We start from the raw sequence: 17,380 nt of genomic DNA on the forward strand, positions 1-17,380 counted from the left end.
ATTTGCACAGACTCGCAGCGGTGCCATTTTAGCTCGGAAAAGTTTCCTGCTATCTGATTGGTTAGAATTATCTTGTCCAACCAATCAGCGATCAGGAAACTTTTCAGAGCTAAAAGGATACTCCTGCGAGTCGGCGCAAATCTGCCTTACTAAAATTTTTTTTACCATAGCTATCTGGTTACTTGCCACCTATTAAGGAAGTGACAGGGTGCAATTCATCACGGTGAGGCGTGCCACGAATTCTTGTGTCCAATTGTACATAGAGAAAAATACAGAAGACCATATTTGTTAAATGATCGGAATAGTAATGCATACAGGTTAAATTACTGCTTGACTCTATAGGCCTACATGGAAAATTTTATTTTATTGTTTTAAAGATTTAAAGGCCGGATGCTCTTGAATGGCAGGGGCAAGGGACAGTGACATTTCCCCTATCGCGCAGGACAATGCTCTAGAGATTGACCATATACACACATGGCCAACGCCCAAGCCCCCTCTCTACCCAAGCTAGGACCAAGGAGGACCCGGCAAGGGCTGCTGGTGACTCAGCAGATAGACCTATAGGCTCCCCCCTCCCCCCATCCTTAGCTCACAAGAATGGTGAGATTGCAGCGACTAAAGAAACTAACGAGTTTGAGTGTGACTTGATCCCAAGGACGTTACCACATGTAAGTTATTTGTTAATGAAGAAACTCAATTCTTTTAAGCAATTTAAAGTTATATTTTAAACTGTTTAACGTTTTCTCCCTAAATACATACATCGATCAGAACAAAGTCTGCGTTAACGTTAAATCTAACAAGTTAACTATTCCAATGGGAAATTTCGTTTTGATTTGATTTAGATACGAAAAACCTATTTCATGTTAGCACCTTATGGGGTCTTGAAAGATTTCTTTTTTTAAACAGTATTTACAAGTAAAAAACAGGAACCTTAGTTTATATTGTCTATTATTTGATTATTTGCAGAACTACACAATCGCTTGGGTCTTGGAGTGTAATGATATAATTATTTACATAGGTTAAAGTCACTTATATTTGTGACAAAGAATTTATATCTCAATCTATATATATATATATATATATATATATATATATATATATATATATATATATATATATATATATGCGTGTGTATAGAATGCATATAAATACACTATATGATTATATAAATTCTTGATCTAGATATTAATCTCTGGAACTATCGTTCAATTAGTTCGTTATGCCTGTTGCATAAGATTTTTCGTAATTCTGACCATTTACATTCAAATCTTCCCAGACAATACTACCCTGTTCATAATACTAGGCATGCAGTTAATTCTAATAGTCATGCCTTCTCTATCATTTGGCTCTATGCTACACATTAATCTTGAATCGGTAGAACTTCAAAAGTTCAAACTTGGAGGAAATTTTTTTAATGCTGAACAGGCTAACTTAAGTCTTTTTATAGTTTATGAAAATTTTGTTTTGATGGTGTAACTGTTTTGAAAATATTTTATTTGTATTGTTCTTTACTTCTAATTTAATTTATTTATTTCCTTATTTGCTTTCTTCACTTGGCTATTTTTTCTCTGTTGGAGCCCTTGGACTTATGGCATCCTGCTCTTCTAAAAAAAAAAAATAAATAAAAAAAAAAAATAAATCTAGGGATGTAGCTTAGCTTCTAATAATAATACATTAAATATATAATGTTTGTGGCAGTCATTCGATAGGATCTAAGGCGATAAGCACCACTGTTCCCCTACCAGACCAATTGAGTCATATCCCGGTTCGTTAAAGTTAATCTGCAGTGTCCATTATAATCATAACAAGATAAGTTTGAAAAATGTACATTGTATCCCAGTCAGTACACCAGATTGCTTTGTGGAGAGAGACAATTAAGGTTTTAAGGATTTTTTTTAACTCTAGTGACTCCTCAAGGGATATGAGAGTACATTACAAAATATACAAAATTACAATTTGACCTACAACAATAGTGCAAGATGGCAGTAAAAACAACAAAACTACTTTTATGCACATATCTATACAATCCTGTACGTACGGCTCGAATCGTTCTCCTACTGTACATATAATGGCTTCGTTTTCCTCGTACGGTGCATCAACGAAAACGTACCAACATTATGTACGTACAACTCGAGTAACTTCAGTTAACATGACGAAACATTATGAAATGTTCAAGCTTTCTTTCCCTCTTGCACCTCACTGGATGGTCATTCGACTTCTGGTGTTCAACACCTCAGGATGGTGTTAGTTAGTAAGAAGAGTGTAAATCAGACGTTACAGCCTGCTCTTGGACCTGGAACCAGATCTTACTGAAGGAAGAAACAAGACATCCTCTGCATTGTAATGTAAGTTTTAGAGAAAATCTATCTAGGCTGTTTAGAGGAAAGTTGAGTAGATTTGATGAAGGCAAATCTTTAATCTCGATGTATTTATTCAATTCAAGGTGTGACTTTTTTTCTAGTATGCGTGTTTAACATTACATTTCGAAAATATGAATAACTAGATCAAACTAGCTTTGTTAGCTGGTCTGTGTGCTAATCATTACGACATCGTCCAGTATTTATCGTTTTTTTCTAAATTTTGAAGATTTTCAACAGAAAGCAACTGACAATTAAAAACTATGACGATTGGTTGAATGGTGCAACAGCTGATAAATTTTCAGACATTTGGTTATACCAGAGTAGATTGTTCTGTTTTCGGAGTATTTCTTGATATATACTGTATAAGTCAAGAGACCGTATATTTTAGCTTATCTCGGGCAACTCTGATTTATAGGTAATTGCATGAACTCTAAGAAATCGATCCCATGTTCTAGGCTACAGCCAAGCCTCTCCCTTTATTTTATATAATTTACATAAAGTATAGTTACTAGGACAACTACAGTAATTCGGAAGTGGTTTAGGCTAATCATCCGGATGCTCTCATGTCACACCTTTTTTTTTTCTTTTTCTTAGAAGGGGTTTGATATGAGGATTAATTTTGGTTTCGATTTTTTCCCCCTTTTCTGTTTTTAAAGATTGCTTGGCCAGGCATGGGAATAAAATACTGTCCAAAGTGTAAGGGATCAAAGAATCTTTTATTAGAAAGGATTTGATATGAGGATTAACTTTGGTTTCGATTTTTCCCCCTTTTCTGTTTTTAAAGATTGCTTGGCCAGGCATGGGAATAAAATACTGTCCAAAGTGTAAGGGATCAAAGAATCTTTTATTAGAAAAGATTTGATATGAGGATTAACTTTGGTTTCGATTTTTCCCCCTTTTCTGTTTTTAAAGATTGCTTGGCCAGGCATGGGAATAAAATACTGTCCAAAGTGTAAGGGATCAAAGAATCTTTTATTAGAAAGGATTTGATATGAGGACTAGTTTTGGTTTCGATTTTTTTCCTTTTTCTGTTTTTAAAGATTGCTTGGCCAGGCATGGGAATAAAATACTGTCCAAAGTGTAAGGGATTAAAGAATCTTTTATTAGAAAGGATTTGATATGAGGATTAACTTTGGTTTCGATTTTTCCCCCTTTTCTGTTTTTAAAGATTGCTTGGCCAGGCATGGGAATAAAATACTGTCCAAAGTGTAAGGGATCAAAGAATCTTTTATTAGAAAGGATTTGATATGAGGATTAACTTTGGTTTCGATTTTTTCCCCCTTTTCTGTTTTTAAAGATTGCTGGGCCAGGCATGGGAATAAAATACTGTCCAAAGTGTAAGGGATCAAAGAATCTTTTATTAGAAAGGATTTGATATGAGGACTAGTTTTGGTTTCGATTTTTTTTTCCTTTTTCTGTTTTTAAAGATTGCTTGGCCAGGCATGGGAATAAAATACTGTCCAAAGTGTAAGGGATCAAAGAATCTTTTATTAGAAAGGATTTGATATGAGGACTAGTTTTGGTTGCGATTTTTTTCCTTTTTCTGTTTTTAAAGATTGCTTGGCCAGGCATGGGAATAAAATACTGTCCAAAGTGTAAGGGATTAAAGAATCTTTTATTAGAAAGGATTTGATATGAGGATTAACTTTGGTTTCGATTTTTCCCCCTTTTCTGTTTTTAAAGATTGCTTGGCCAGGCATGGGAATAAAATACTGTCCAAAGTGTAAGGGATCAAAGAATCTTTTATTAGAAAGGATTTGATATGAGGATTAACTTTGGTTTCGATTTTTTCCCCCTTTTCTGTTTTTAAAGATTGCTTGGCCAGGCATGGGAATAAAATACTGTCCAAAGTGTAAGGGATCAAAGAATCTTTTATTAGAAAGGATTTGATATGAGGACTAGTTTTGGTTTCGATTTTTTTTTCCTTTTTCTGTTTTTAAAGATTGCTTGGCCAGGCATGGGAATAAAATACTGTCCAAAGTGTAAGGGATCAAAGAATCTTTTATTAGAAAGGATTTGATATGAGGACTAGTTTTGGTTGCGATTTTTTTTTCCTTTTTCTGTTTTTAAAGATTGCTTGGCCAGGCATGGGAATAAAATACTGTCCAAAGTGTAAGGGATTAAAGAATCTTTTATTAGAAAGGATTTGATATGAGGATTAACTTTAGTTTCGATTTTTCCCCCTTTCCTGTTTTTAAAGATTGCTTGGCCAGGCATGGGAATAAAATACTGTCCAAAGTGTAAGGGATCAAAGAATCTTTTATTAGAAAGGATTTGATATGAGGACTAGTTTTGGTTTCGATTTTTTTCCTTTTTCTGTTTTTAAAGATTGCTTGGCCAGGCATGGGAATAAAATACTGTCCAAAGTGTAAGGGATCAAAGAATCTTTTATTAGAAAGGATTTGATATGAGGACTAGTTTTGGTTTCGATTTTTTTTCCTTTTTCTGTTTTTAAAGATTGCTTGGCCAGGCATGGGAATAAAATACTGTCCAAAGTGTAAGGGATTAAAGAATCTTTTATTAGAAAGGATTTGATATGAGGATTAACTTAGGTTTCGATTTTTCCCCCTTTTTATGTTTTTAAAGATTGCTTGGCCAGGCATGGGAATAAAATACTGTCCAAAGTGTAAGGGATCAAAGAATCTTTTATTAGAAAGGATTTGATATGAGGATTAACTTTGGTTTCGATTTTTTCCCCCTTTTCTGTTTTTAAAGATTGCTTGGCCAGGCATGGGAATAAAATACTGTCCAAAGTGTAAGGGATCAAAGAATCTTTTATTAGAAAGGATTTGATATGAGGATTAACTTTGGTTTCGATTTTTCCCCCTTTTCTGTTTTTAAAGATTGCTTGGCCAGGCATGGGAATAAAATACTGTCCAAAGTGTAAGGGATCAAAGAATCTTTTATTAGAAAGGATTTGATATGAGGATTAACTTTGGTTTCGATTTTTTCCCCCTTTTCTGTTTTTAAAGATTGCTTGGCCAGGCATGGGAATAAAATACTGTCCAAAGTGTAAGGGATCAAAGAATCTTTTATTAGAAATGATTTGATATGAGGACTAGTTTTGGTTTCGATTTTTTTTTTCCTTTTTCGGTTTTTAAAGATTGCTTGGCCAGGCATGTGAATAAAATACTGTCCAAAGTGTAAGGGATCAAAGAATCTTTTATTAGAAAGGATTTGATATGAGGACTAGTTTTGGTTTCGATTTTTTTTTCCTTTTTCTGTTTTTAAAGATTGCTTGGCCAGGCATGGGAATAAAATACTGTCCAAAGTGTAAGGGATCAAAGAATCTTTTATTAGAAGGGATTTGATATGAGGACTAGTTTTGGTTTCGATTTTTTTTGTCCTTTTTCTGTTTTTAAAGATTGCTTGGCCAGGCATGGGAATAAAATACTGTCCAAAGTGTAAGGGATTAAAGAATCTTTTATTAGAAAGGATTTGATATGAGGATTAACTTTGGTTTCGATTTTTTCCCCCTTTCCTGTTTTTAAAGATTGCTTGGCCAGGCATGGGAATAAAATACTGTCCAAAGTGTAAGGGATCAAAGAATCTTTTATTAGAAAGGATTTGATATGAGGATTAACTTTGGTTTCGATTTTTCCCCCTTTTCTGTTTTTAAAGATTGCTTGGCCAGGCATGGGAATAAAATACTGTCCAAAGTGTAAGGGATCAAAGAATCTTTTATTAGAAAGGATTTGATATGAGGACTAGTTTTGGTTTCGATTTTTTTTTCCTTTTTCTGTTTTTAAAGATTGCTTGGCCAGGCATGTGAATAAAATACTGTCCAAAGTGTAAGGGATCAAAGAATCTTTTATTAGAAAGGATTTGATATGAGGACTAGTTTTGGTTTCGATTTTTTTTCCTTTTTCTGTTTTTAAAGATTGCTTGGCCAGGCATGGGAATAAAATACTGTCCAAAGTGTAAGGGATCAAAGAATTTTTTTTATTAGAAAGGATTTGATATGAGGACTAGTTTTGGTTGCGATTTTTTTTGTCCTTTTTCTGTTTTTAAAGATTGCTTGGCCAGGCATGGGAATAAAATACTGTCCAAAGTGTAAGGGATTAAAGAATCTTTTATTAGAAAGGATTTGATATGATGATTAACTTTGGTTTCGATTTTTTCCCCCTTTTCTGTTTTTAAAGATTGCTTGGCCAGGCATGGGAATAAAATACTGTCCAAAGTGTAAGGGATCAAAGAATCTTTTATTAGAAAGGATTTGATTTGAGGATTAACTTTTATTTCGATTTTTTCCCCCTTTTCTGTTTTTAAAGATTGCTTGGCCAGGCATGGGAATAAAATACTGTCCAAAGTGTAAGGGATCAAAGAATCTTTTATTAGAAAGGATTTGATATGAGGATTAACTTTGGTTTCGATTTTTCCCCCTTTTCTGTTTTTAAAGATTGCTTGGCCAGGCATGGGAATAAAATACTGTCCAAAGTGTAAGGGATCAAAGAATCTTTTAATAGAAAGGATTTGATATGAGGATTAACTTTGGTTTCGATTTTTTCCCCCTTTTCTGTTTTTAAAGATTGCTTGGCCAGGCATGGGAATAAAATACTGTCCAAAGTGTAAGGGATCAAAGAATCTTTTATTAGAAAGGATTTGATATGAGGATTAACTTTGGTTTCGATTTTTCCCCCTTTTCTGTTTTTAAAGATTGCTTGGCCAGGCATGGGAATAAAATACTGTCCAAAGTGTAAGGGATCAAAGAATCTTTTATTAGAAAGGATTTGATATGAGGATTAACTTTGGTTTCGATTTTTCCCCCTTTTCTGTTTTTAAAGATTGCTTGGCCAGGCATGGGAATAAAATACTGTCCAAAGTGTAAGGGATCAAAGAATCTTTTATTAGAAAGGATTTGATATGAGGATTAACTTTGGTTTCGATTTTTCCCCCTTTTCTGTTTTTAAAGATTGCTTGGCCAGGCATGGGAATAAAATACTGTCCAAAGTGTAAGGGATCAAAGAATCTTTTATTAGAAAGGATTTGATATGAGGATTAACTTTGGTTTCGATTTTCCCCCTTTTCTGTTTTTAAAGATTGCTTGGCCAGGCATGGGAATAAAATACTGTCCAAAGTGTAAGGGATCAAAGAATCTTTTATTAGAAAGGATTTGATATGAGGATTAACTTTGGTTTCGATTTTCTCCCCCTTTTCTGTTTTTAAAGATTGCTTGGCCAGGCATGGGAATAAAATACTGTCCTAAGTGTAAGGGATCAAAGAATCTTTTATTAGAAAGGATTTGATATGAGGACTAGTTTTGGTTGCGATTTTTTTTTCCTTTTTCGGTTTTTAAAGATTGCTTGGCCAGGCATGTGAATAAAATACTGTCCAAAGTGTAAGGGATCAAAGAATCTTTTATTAGAAAGGATTTGATATGAGGACTAGTTTTGGTTTCGATTTTTTTTCCTTTTTCTGTTTTTAAAGATTGCTTGGCCAGGCATGGGAATAAAATACTGTCCAAAGTGTAAGGGATCAAAGAATCTTTTATTAGAAAGGATTTGATATGAGGACTAGTTTTGGTTGCGATTTTTTTTGTCCTTTTTCTGTTTTTAAAGATTGCTTGGCCAGGCATGGGAATAAAATACTGTCCAAAGTGTAAGGGATTAAAGAATCTTTTATTAGAAAGGATTTGATATGAGGATTAACTTAGGTTTCGATTTTTTCCCCCTTTCCTGTTTTTAAAGATTGCTTGGCCAGGCATGGGAATAAAATACTGTCCAAAGTGTAAGGGATCAAAGAATCTTTTATTAGAAAGGATTTGATATGAGGATTAACTTTGGTTTCGATTTTTCCCCCTTTTCTGTTTTTAAAGATTGCTTGGCCAGGCATGGGAATAAAATACTGTCCAAAGTGTAAGGGATCAAAGAATATTTTATTAGAAAGGATTTGGTATGAGGACTAGTTTTGGTTTCGATTTTTTTTTCCTTTTTCTGTTTTTAAAGATTGCTTGGCCAGGCATGTGAATAAGATACTGTCCAAAGTGTAAGGGATCAAAGAATCTTTTATTAGAAAGGATTTGATATGAGGACTAGTTTTGGTTTCGATTTTTTTTCCTTTTTCTGTTTTTAAAGATTGCTTGGCCAGGCATGGGAATAAAATACTGTCCAAAGTGTAAGGGATTAAAGAATTTATTTTATTAGAAAGGATTTGATATGAGGACTAGTTTTGGTTTCGATTTTTTTTCCTTTTTCTGTTTTTAAAGATTGCTTGGCCAGGCATGGGAATAAAATACTGTCCAAAGTGTAAGGGATCAAAGAATCTTTTATTAGAAAGGATTTGATATGAGGATTAACTTTGGTTTCGATTTTTCCCCCTTTTCTGTTTTTAAAGATTGCTTGGCCAGGCATGGGAATAAAATACTGTCCAAAGTGTAAGGGATCAAAGAATCTTTTATTAGAAAGGATTTGATATGAGGATTAACTTTGGTTTCGATTTTTTCCCCCTTTTCTGTTTTTAAAGATTGCTTGGCCAGGCATGGGAATAAAATACTGTCCAAAGTGTAAGGGATCAAAGAATCTTTTATTAGAAAGGATTTGATATGAGGATTAACTTTGGTTTCGATTTTCTCCCCCTTTTCTGTTTTTAAAGATTGCTTGGCCAGGCATGGGAATAAAATACTGTCCAAAGTGTAAGGGATCAAAGAATCTTTTATTAGAAAGGATTTGATATGAGGACTAGTTTTGGTTTCGATTTTTTTTTCCTTTTTCGGTTTTTAAAGATTGCTTGGCCAGGCATGGGAATAAAATACTGTCCAAAGTGTAAGGGATCAAAGAATCTTTTATTAGAAAGGATTTGATATGAGGACTAGTTTTGGTTTCGATTTTTTTTTCCTTTTTCTGTTTTTAAAGATTGCTTGGCCAGGCATGGGAATAAAATACTGTCCAAAGTGTAAGGGATCAAAGAATCTTTTATTAGAAAGGATTTGATATGAGGATTAACTTTGGTTTCGATTTTTCCCCCTTTTCTGTTTTTAAAGATTGCTTGGTCAGGCATGGGAATAAAATACTGTCCAAAGTGTAAGGGATCAAAGAATCTTTTATTAGAAAGGATTTGATATGAGGATTAACTTTGGTTTCGATTTTTCCCCCTTTTCTGTTTTTAAAGATTGCTTGGCCAGGCATGGGAATAAAATACTGTCCAAAGTGTAAGGGATCAAAGAATCTTTTATTAGAAAGGATTTGATATGAGGATTAACTTTGGTTTCGATTTTTTCCCCCTTTTCTGTTTTTAAAGATTGCTTGGCCAGGCATGGGAATAAAATACTGTCCAAAGTGTAAGGGATCAAAGAATCTTTTATTAGAAAGGATTTGATATGAGGATTAACTTTGGTTTCGATTTTTCCCCCTTTTCTGTTTTTAAAGGTTGCTTGGCCAGGCATGGGAATAAAATACTGTCCAAAGTGTAAGGGATCAAAGAATCTTTTATTAGAAAGGATTTGATATGAGGACTAGTTTTGGTTTCGATTTTTTTTTCCTTTTTCGGTTTTTAAAGATTGCTTGGCCAGGCATGTGAATAAAATACTGTCCAAAGTGTAAGGGATCAAAGAATCTTTTATTAGAAAGGATTTGATATGAGGACTAGTTTTGGTTTCGATTTTTTTTTCCTTTTTCTGTTTTTAAAGATTGCTTGGCCAGGCATGGGAATAAAATACTGTCCAAAGTGTAAGGGATCAAAGAATCTTTTATTAGAAATGATTTGATATGAGGACTAGTTTTGGTTTCGATTTTTTTTTTCCTTTTTCTGTTTTTAAAGATTGCTTGGCCAGGCATGGGAATAAAATACTGTCCAAAGTGTAAGGGATTAAAGAATCTTTTATTAGAAAGGATTTGATATGAGGATTAACTTTAGTTTCGATTTTTTCCCCCTTTCCTGTTTTTAAAGATTGCTTGGCCAGGCATGGGAATAAAATACTGTCCAAAGTGTAAGGGATCAAAGAATCTTTTATTAGAAAGGATTTGATATGAGGACTAGTTTTGGTTTCGATTTTTTTCCTTTTTCTGTTTTTAAAGATTGCTTGGCCAGGCATGGGAATAAAATACTGTCCAAAGTGTAAGGGATTAAAGAATCTTTTATTAGAAAGGATTTGATATGAGGATTAACTTAGGTTTCGATTTTTTCCCCCTTTTTATGTTTTTAAAGATTGCTTGGCCAGGCATGGGAATAAAATACTGTCCAAAGTGTAAGGGATCAAAGAATCTTTTATTAGAAAGGATTTGATATGAGGACTAGTTTTGGTTGCGATTTTTTTTGTCCTTTTTCTGTTTTTAAAGATTGCTTGGCCAGGCATGGGAATAAAATACTGTCCAAAGTGTAAGGGATTAAAGAATCTTTTATTAGAAAGGATTTGATATGAGGATTAACTTTGGTTTCGATTTTTCCCCCTTTTCTGTTTTTAAAGATTGCTTGGCCAGGCATGGGAATAAAATACTGTCCAAAGTGTAAGGGATCAAAGAATCTTTTATTAGAAAGGATTTGATATGAGGATTAACTTTTATTTCGATTTTTCCCCCTTTTCTGTTTTTAAAGATTGCTTGGCCAGGCATGGGAATAAAATACTGTCCAAAGTGTAAGGGATCAAAGAATCTTTTATTAGAAAGGATTTGATATGAGGACTACTTTTGGTTTCGATTTTTCCCCCTTTTCTGTTTTTAAAGATTGCTTGGCCAGGCATGGGAATAAAATACTGTCCAAAGTGTAAGGGATCAAAGAATCTTTTATTAGAAAGGATTTGATATGAGGATTAACTTTGGTTTCGATTTTTTCCCCCTTTCCTGTTTTTAAAGATTGCTTGGCCAGGCATGGGAATAAAATACTGTCCAAAGTGTAAGGGATCAAAGAATCTTTTATTAGAAAGGATTTGATATGAGGATTAACTTTGGTTTCGATTTTTCCTCCTTTTCTGTTTTTAAAGATTGCTTGGCCAGGCATGGGAATAAAATACTGTCCAAAGTGTAAGGGATCAAAGAATCTTTTATTAGAAAGGATTTGATATGAGGACTAGTTTTGGTTTCGATTTTTTTGTCCTTTTTCTGTTTTTAAAGATTGCTTGGCCAGGCATGGGAATAAAATACTGTCCAAAGTGTAAGGGATCAAAGAATCTTTTATTAGAAAGGATTTGATATGAGGATTAACTTTGGTTTCGATTTTTCCCCCTTTTCTGTTTTTAAAGATTGCTTGGCCAGGCATGGGAATAAAATACTGTCCAAAGTGTAAGGGATCAAAGAATCTTTTATTAGAAAGGATTTGATATGAGGATTAACTTTGGTTTCGATTTTTCCCCCTTTCCTGTTTTTAAAGATTGCTTGGCCAGGCATGGGAATAAAATACTGTCCAAAGTGTAAGGGATCAAAGAATCTTTTATTAGAAAGGATTTGATATGAGGACTACTTTTGGTTTCGATTTTTCCCCCTTTTCTGTTTTTAAAGATTGCTTGGCCAGGCATGGGAATAAAATACTGTCCAAAGTGTAAGGGATCAAAGAATCTTTTATTAGAAAGGATTTGATATGAGGATTAACTTTGGTTTCGATTTTTCCTCCTTTTCTGTTTTTAAAGATTGCTTGGCCAGGCATGGGAATAAAATACTGTCCAAAGTGTAAGGGATCAAAGAATCTTTTATTAGAAAGGATTTGATATGAGGATTAACTTTGGTTTCGATTTTCCCCCTTTTCTGTTTTTAAAGATTGCTTGGCCAGGCATGGGAATAAAATACTGTCCAAAGTGTAAGGGATCAAAGAATCTTTTATTAGAAAGGATTTGATATGAGGATTAACTTTGGTTTCGATTTTTCCCCCTTTTCTGTTTTTAAAGATTGCTTGGCCAGGCATGGGAATAAAATACTGTCCAAAGTGTAAGGGATTAAAGAATCTTTTATTAGAAAGGATTTGATATGAGGATTAACTTTGGTTTCGATTTTTTCCCCCTTTTCTGTTTTTAAAGAGTGCTTGGCCAGGCATGGGAATAAAATACTGTCCAAAGTGTAAGGGATCAAAGAATCTTTTATTAGAAAGGATTTGATATGAGGACTAGTTTTGGTTTCGATTTTTTTTCCTTTTTCTGTTTTTAAAGATTGCTTGGTCAGGCATGGGAATAAAATACTGTCCAAAGTGTAAGGGATTAAAGAATCTTTTATTTGTTTATTTGTCCATTTATTTGGGGAAAAACTAATTATATACGTCCATAATTCACCTATAGAAGTTTCAGTATTGAAGTTACGTATACCTACCCATGTTGTGAGTAAATACAGAATACCATTGTTCTTATTTTATTTCTATTATTCAAAATGCATCTTGTCCCTGAGGCTGGCTCAAGGCAGGAGAGGCCATGCGGTTTCTCATTAAGTCTTCTGGGTTGTAGGTTGGCCAAGGCACCAACCACTCATTGAGATACTACTGCTAGACTCTGGTCTTTTGACTGACCAGACAGTACTACATTAGATCCCTCTCTCTGGTTACGGCTCATTTTTTCTTTAAATACACATACTCGGAATAGTCTGGCCTATTATTTCCACATTCTCCTCTGTCCTCATTCACATAAAAACATTGAGATTACCAAACAATTCTTCTTTTCTGAAAGGATTAACTACGGCCGTGTAATTGTTCAGTGGCTATTTTCCTCTTGGTAAGGGTAGAAGAGAGACTTTAGCTATGGTAAGCAGCTCATCTAGGAGAAGGACACTCCAAATTCATACCACTCTTCTTTAGTCTTTGGTAGTGCCATAGCCTCTGTACCATGGCCATGACCTTTCACTATCTTGGATTAGGGTTATCTTGCTTGAGGGTACACTCGGCCACGCTGTTCTATTTTATTTCTCTCTTGGTTTTTTTATATTTTATACATGAAAGGTCAATTTAATGTTGTCACTGTTCTTAAAATATTTTTGGTTTTGATTGTTTAGTACTTCTCTTGTATTTTAATTATTTCCTTTCCTTACTGGGCTATTTTTCCTTGTAGCCGTTGGGCTTATAGCATCTTGCTTTTCAAACTAGAGTTATAGCTTAGCTAAAAATAATATATGGATTCTAGCCCTATGCCCTTCTACATCTAAGTTACCCAACCACAGTCAACTAGCTATCACGTACATGGTTCACAGTTTAGGTCAACAAGAGCACAATAAGATTTAGTGGAGTGTGTCTAAAGCGTTCGAACTAGTTCAGGAATTGCATGCAGTACTTTTGGGTAGGAAAGCAAGAGGCTGAATATATGAGGTGTTGATAGCTGAACAGATTTTGATGGGCAATAGACTCCAAAGGAAGGGTGAGAGGAAATATAATAAAGGCAACGATGATACTGGCGACTGTGAGAATTAAATCTGTTTGATTACTTGCCATACCAAAGAATTATTATTATTATTATTATTATTATTATTATTAGCTGAGGCTGCTGAGCTACAACCCTTGTTAGAAAAGCAATATGCTATAAGCCCAAGGGCTCCAACAGGGAAAAATAGCCCAGTGAGGAAAGGAAATAAGGAAATAAATAAACGATCTGAGAAAGAGTGAACAATTAAAATATTTTTAACATAGTTGCAACATCAAAACATATATTTCATATATAAACTTTAAAAAAACTTATGTTAGCCTGTTCAACATTTGCTGCAAGTTTGAACTTTTGAAGTTCTATTGATTCCACTACTCAATTAGGAAGTTCATTCCACAACTTGGTCACAGCTGGAATAAAACTTCTAGAGTACTGTGTAGTATTGAGCCTCATGGTGGAGAAGGCCTGGCTATTAAAATTAGCTGCATACCTAGTATTACGAACAGGATGGAACTGTCCGAGAAGATCTGAATATAAAGGATGATAAGAATTATAAAAAATCTTATGGGACATGCTTAACAAACTAATTTAGCGACGGTGCCAGAGATTAATATCTACTTCAGGGTTAAGAAATTTAATCAACTATTGGTTCCTGTCCAACAAATTAAAGATGAGAATCAGCAGCTGAAGACCAGACTGGGGAACAATGCTCGAAACAAGGTAGAATGAAAGAATTAAAACACTTCTTCAGAATAGATTGATCACCGAAAATTCTGAAAGATTTTCTCAAAAAGCCAATTTTTTATGTAAATGAAGAAGATACAGAACTAATGTGTTTCTCAAAAGTAAATTTGCTGTCGAGAATCACACCTAAAATTTTAAGTCATGCAGAGTTAAAATAAAAAAAAAACTATTATCAATGCTGAGATCCGGATGTTGAGGAGCCACTCTCCTTGACCTACTTACAATCATACATTGAGTTTTGTTAAGATTCAACTTCATGGCCCATAATTTGTACCATGCACCAATTTTAGCTAGATATCTATTTATGGTATGATTTTGATTGAGAGAGGAGACAAGTGCTAGACAGCCACATAGGGGGAAAACAGCAAGTGGTAATTCAAGTAGGATGCTGATTAGATTAGTATTTTTGCTGAAGTAAACAGAAATAATTATGTGGCTTACGTGGACCTTTAAACTCTTCTTATAATTGACAGGTAGATGATTTGGAGAGTGTTGACAGTGTATATCATAATGGATAAATTGTTGAGAGTTAAAATTCTTTATAATGTGTATTAGGGTATGTATGTAACTAGATAGCGATTATTATTATTATTATTATTATTATTATTATTATTATTATTATTATTATTATTATTATTATTATTACTAGGCAAGCTACAACCCTAGTTGGAAAAGCAAGATGCTATAAGCCCAAGGGGTTCAACAGGGAAAAATAGCCCAGTGAGGAAAGGAAATAAGGAAATACAAAAGCGATGAAAAAAATAAGAATAAATTATTCTAAAAACAGTAACATAAAAACAAATATGTTATATATAAACTATAAAAAAGACTTATGTCAGCCTGTTTTGTTGTGAAAGGGGACCTGAGGCTATGGTCTGTAATGTGTCCATAGCTGTCAGTATCTTGATGGAGGGAATGATGACAATGGTTTAAAGATAAGTCTGTGAATATAGGTGCAAAATTATAGGATAAGAGACGGAATTGTTATTTTTTTTTTTTATGTGTGGAATATATTATGTTTACTATAATAGGGTTGAGGTGATCGAGGTGGTAACCTCCCTGACTGGTGAACGCTACACTGGGGTTCAAGTCCCGCTAAATTCGTTAGTTTCTTCTGTCGCTGCGCAACCTTACCATCCTTGTGAGCTAAGGATGGGGAGTTTGGGGGAGCCTATAGAGCTATCTGCTGAGTCATTAGCAGCCATTGCCTGGCCCTCCTCGGTCCTAGCTTGGGTGAAGAGGGGGGCTTGGGCACTGATCATATATATACAGTATATATGGTCAGTCTCAAGGGCATTATCCTGCTCGATATGGCAATATCACTGTCCCTTGCGTGGCCTTTAAACCTTTAAATTCTGTACTGAAAAAGGCAATAAATGATAAGAGTTTGAAAATATTTGTAAAAAAAACGAGTTCAGAATAAAATCAAGCCATGGTGAGGTAATAACGGTAAATATGGTGATGGAATATTGAATGTTAGTATGGATGATAGCAGGATGTGTATAAGATATTGATAAGAGAATCTCTACGGATACCTTAAGTGACAAGAGTGAGCGGATATGTTGAGCAAATTCTCCTTTATGGAAGTGAGGTGTGGATAGTGAATGCAAAGGAAAAGAGAAGGGGTGAAGTTTTTTTTTTTTTTTTTATAATTCTGTCCCAACTGGAGAACCAACCTTAATTGTTACAATGCCAGGGGAGTCGGTGTATACGAGGTCCAAGTTTGTAACCTCCGTTGAACATTAAAACACGATTGTAAAGGTGTTTTTGTTAATCCGACTCACGAAGGTAGATAGAAAGTATTAGAAAGAATATGAATTAAATGAGGAGGAATATCACACATAATCAAAAATCAAACTTTAATAGGGTATGGGCCTAGGATACGTCCAGAGTGCCAATAGTGAAATAAATCTCGTTAAAAAAGGGGGGGGGGGGGGATTTTGGAAGTAGAACAACATCGTTTACTACAGCGTGAAAGGACTAAACTATAAGGGTGCCGTGACGCAGCGAGGTACACAAAATGGTGGGCGAAGACAGAGAAAGAAAAAGACATGAAATTTTGAATGAATCGAATTATTTCCATTGGGCAAAAAGAACTAAAGCCGCTTTCACTCAGACGAGGTGGTGGGAATGTAAACATCCAGGATATGCCGACGATCAAGACGACTGGACGCAAATGCAACTTCAAAGGAATAACGATGCATGAGTATGGCCTTCTGGTCTATCAAGTGCGGTCTTTGATAAATGTACAGTATGTGTAGTATATTTCTGCTTTCACATTGAATATTGTGTGTTTGAAATCATTCTATGTACACACACAAAATAGAAAAGTTGTGTTCATTGATGTATCTCCCAGAGAATGGAAGTATTTTTTCCTTGAACTCGATTAATCCTAACTGACAAGGAAAAACTGCTAGTTGCAGTGAGTGAGTGATTTAACGTATGATAGACGAGGAGTTCCTGTTTTGTCCATCTCCTCACTGTGATCTATGTTAGTTTTACATGATTCAACAGATTCCAGGTTTTTGCCATAAAAATATCTTATTTGTGCTTTCACTGATGAGTTTTAATTGTATGAAAAACATCTTTCCTTGGGTAACCTCAACGGAAGGATACGAAGAACAGACATTTTAACAACTTCAAAAAGCAATGTCACAAAGGAGGACTAAATTTTACTTCTTTATTATGACAAGTTATGCACTGATGGTGTTCCAGCTATGCTGGCTAAAAACTAGTGATTTATTGAACATCTTAAGAAAGCAAATAATTGATTTTTGTTTCTTTCAATGAAAACAGCCAAGTGTGTTTAAACAGATACAATTTTTTACTGGGATGTTGCATTTTGATGAGATGTGATTGTAAAAATAGCACCTACTTGCCAATATAAAATATTTGAAAATTTTATATTGTTGATATTTATAAGCTAAATTTTTCCAAAAGATTAATATTATTTTACTAATCACTTGAATACAAAGAACCTACGTGTTTAACTAAAGTTGCTGAAAATTCGTGGTCT

The 17,380-nt window shown here is 34.3% G+C and overlaps 1 protein-coding gene across 2 annotated transcripts in view; it reads left to right on the forward strand.

The window, feature by feature from the left end:
- Positions 1-2,223: 2,223 nt before the first annotated feature.
- The window catches only part of nej (nejire), a 96,212-nt gene continuing 81,055 nt past the window's right edge, over positions 2,224-17,380 (forward strand). For both annotated transcript variants that reach the window (XM_068344868.1, XM_068344869.1), the window contains exon 1: positions 2,224-2,345. The gene's annotated coding sequence lies outside the window, so the exon portion shown is untranslated. The remainder of the gene's footprint in view (positions 2,346-17,380) is intronic.

Source organism: Palaemon carinicauda, chromosome 21 (genome assembly GCF_036898095.1).
Source record: "Palaemon carinicauda isolate YSFRI2023 chromosome 21, ASM3689809v2, whole genome shotgun sequence".
NCBI classification, from domain to species: domain Eukaryota; kingdom Metazoa; phylum Arthropoda; class Malacostraca; order Decapoda; family Palaemonidae; genus Palaemon; species Palaemon carinicauda.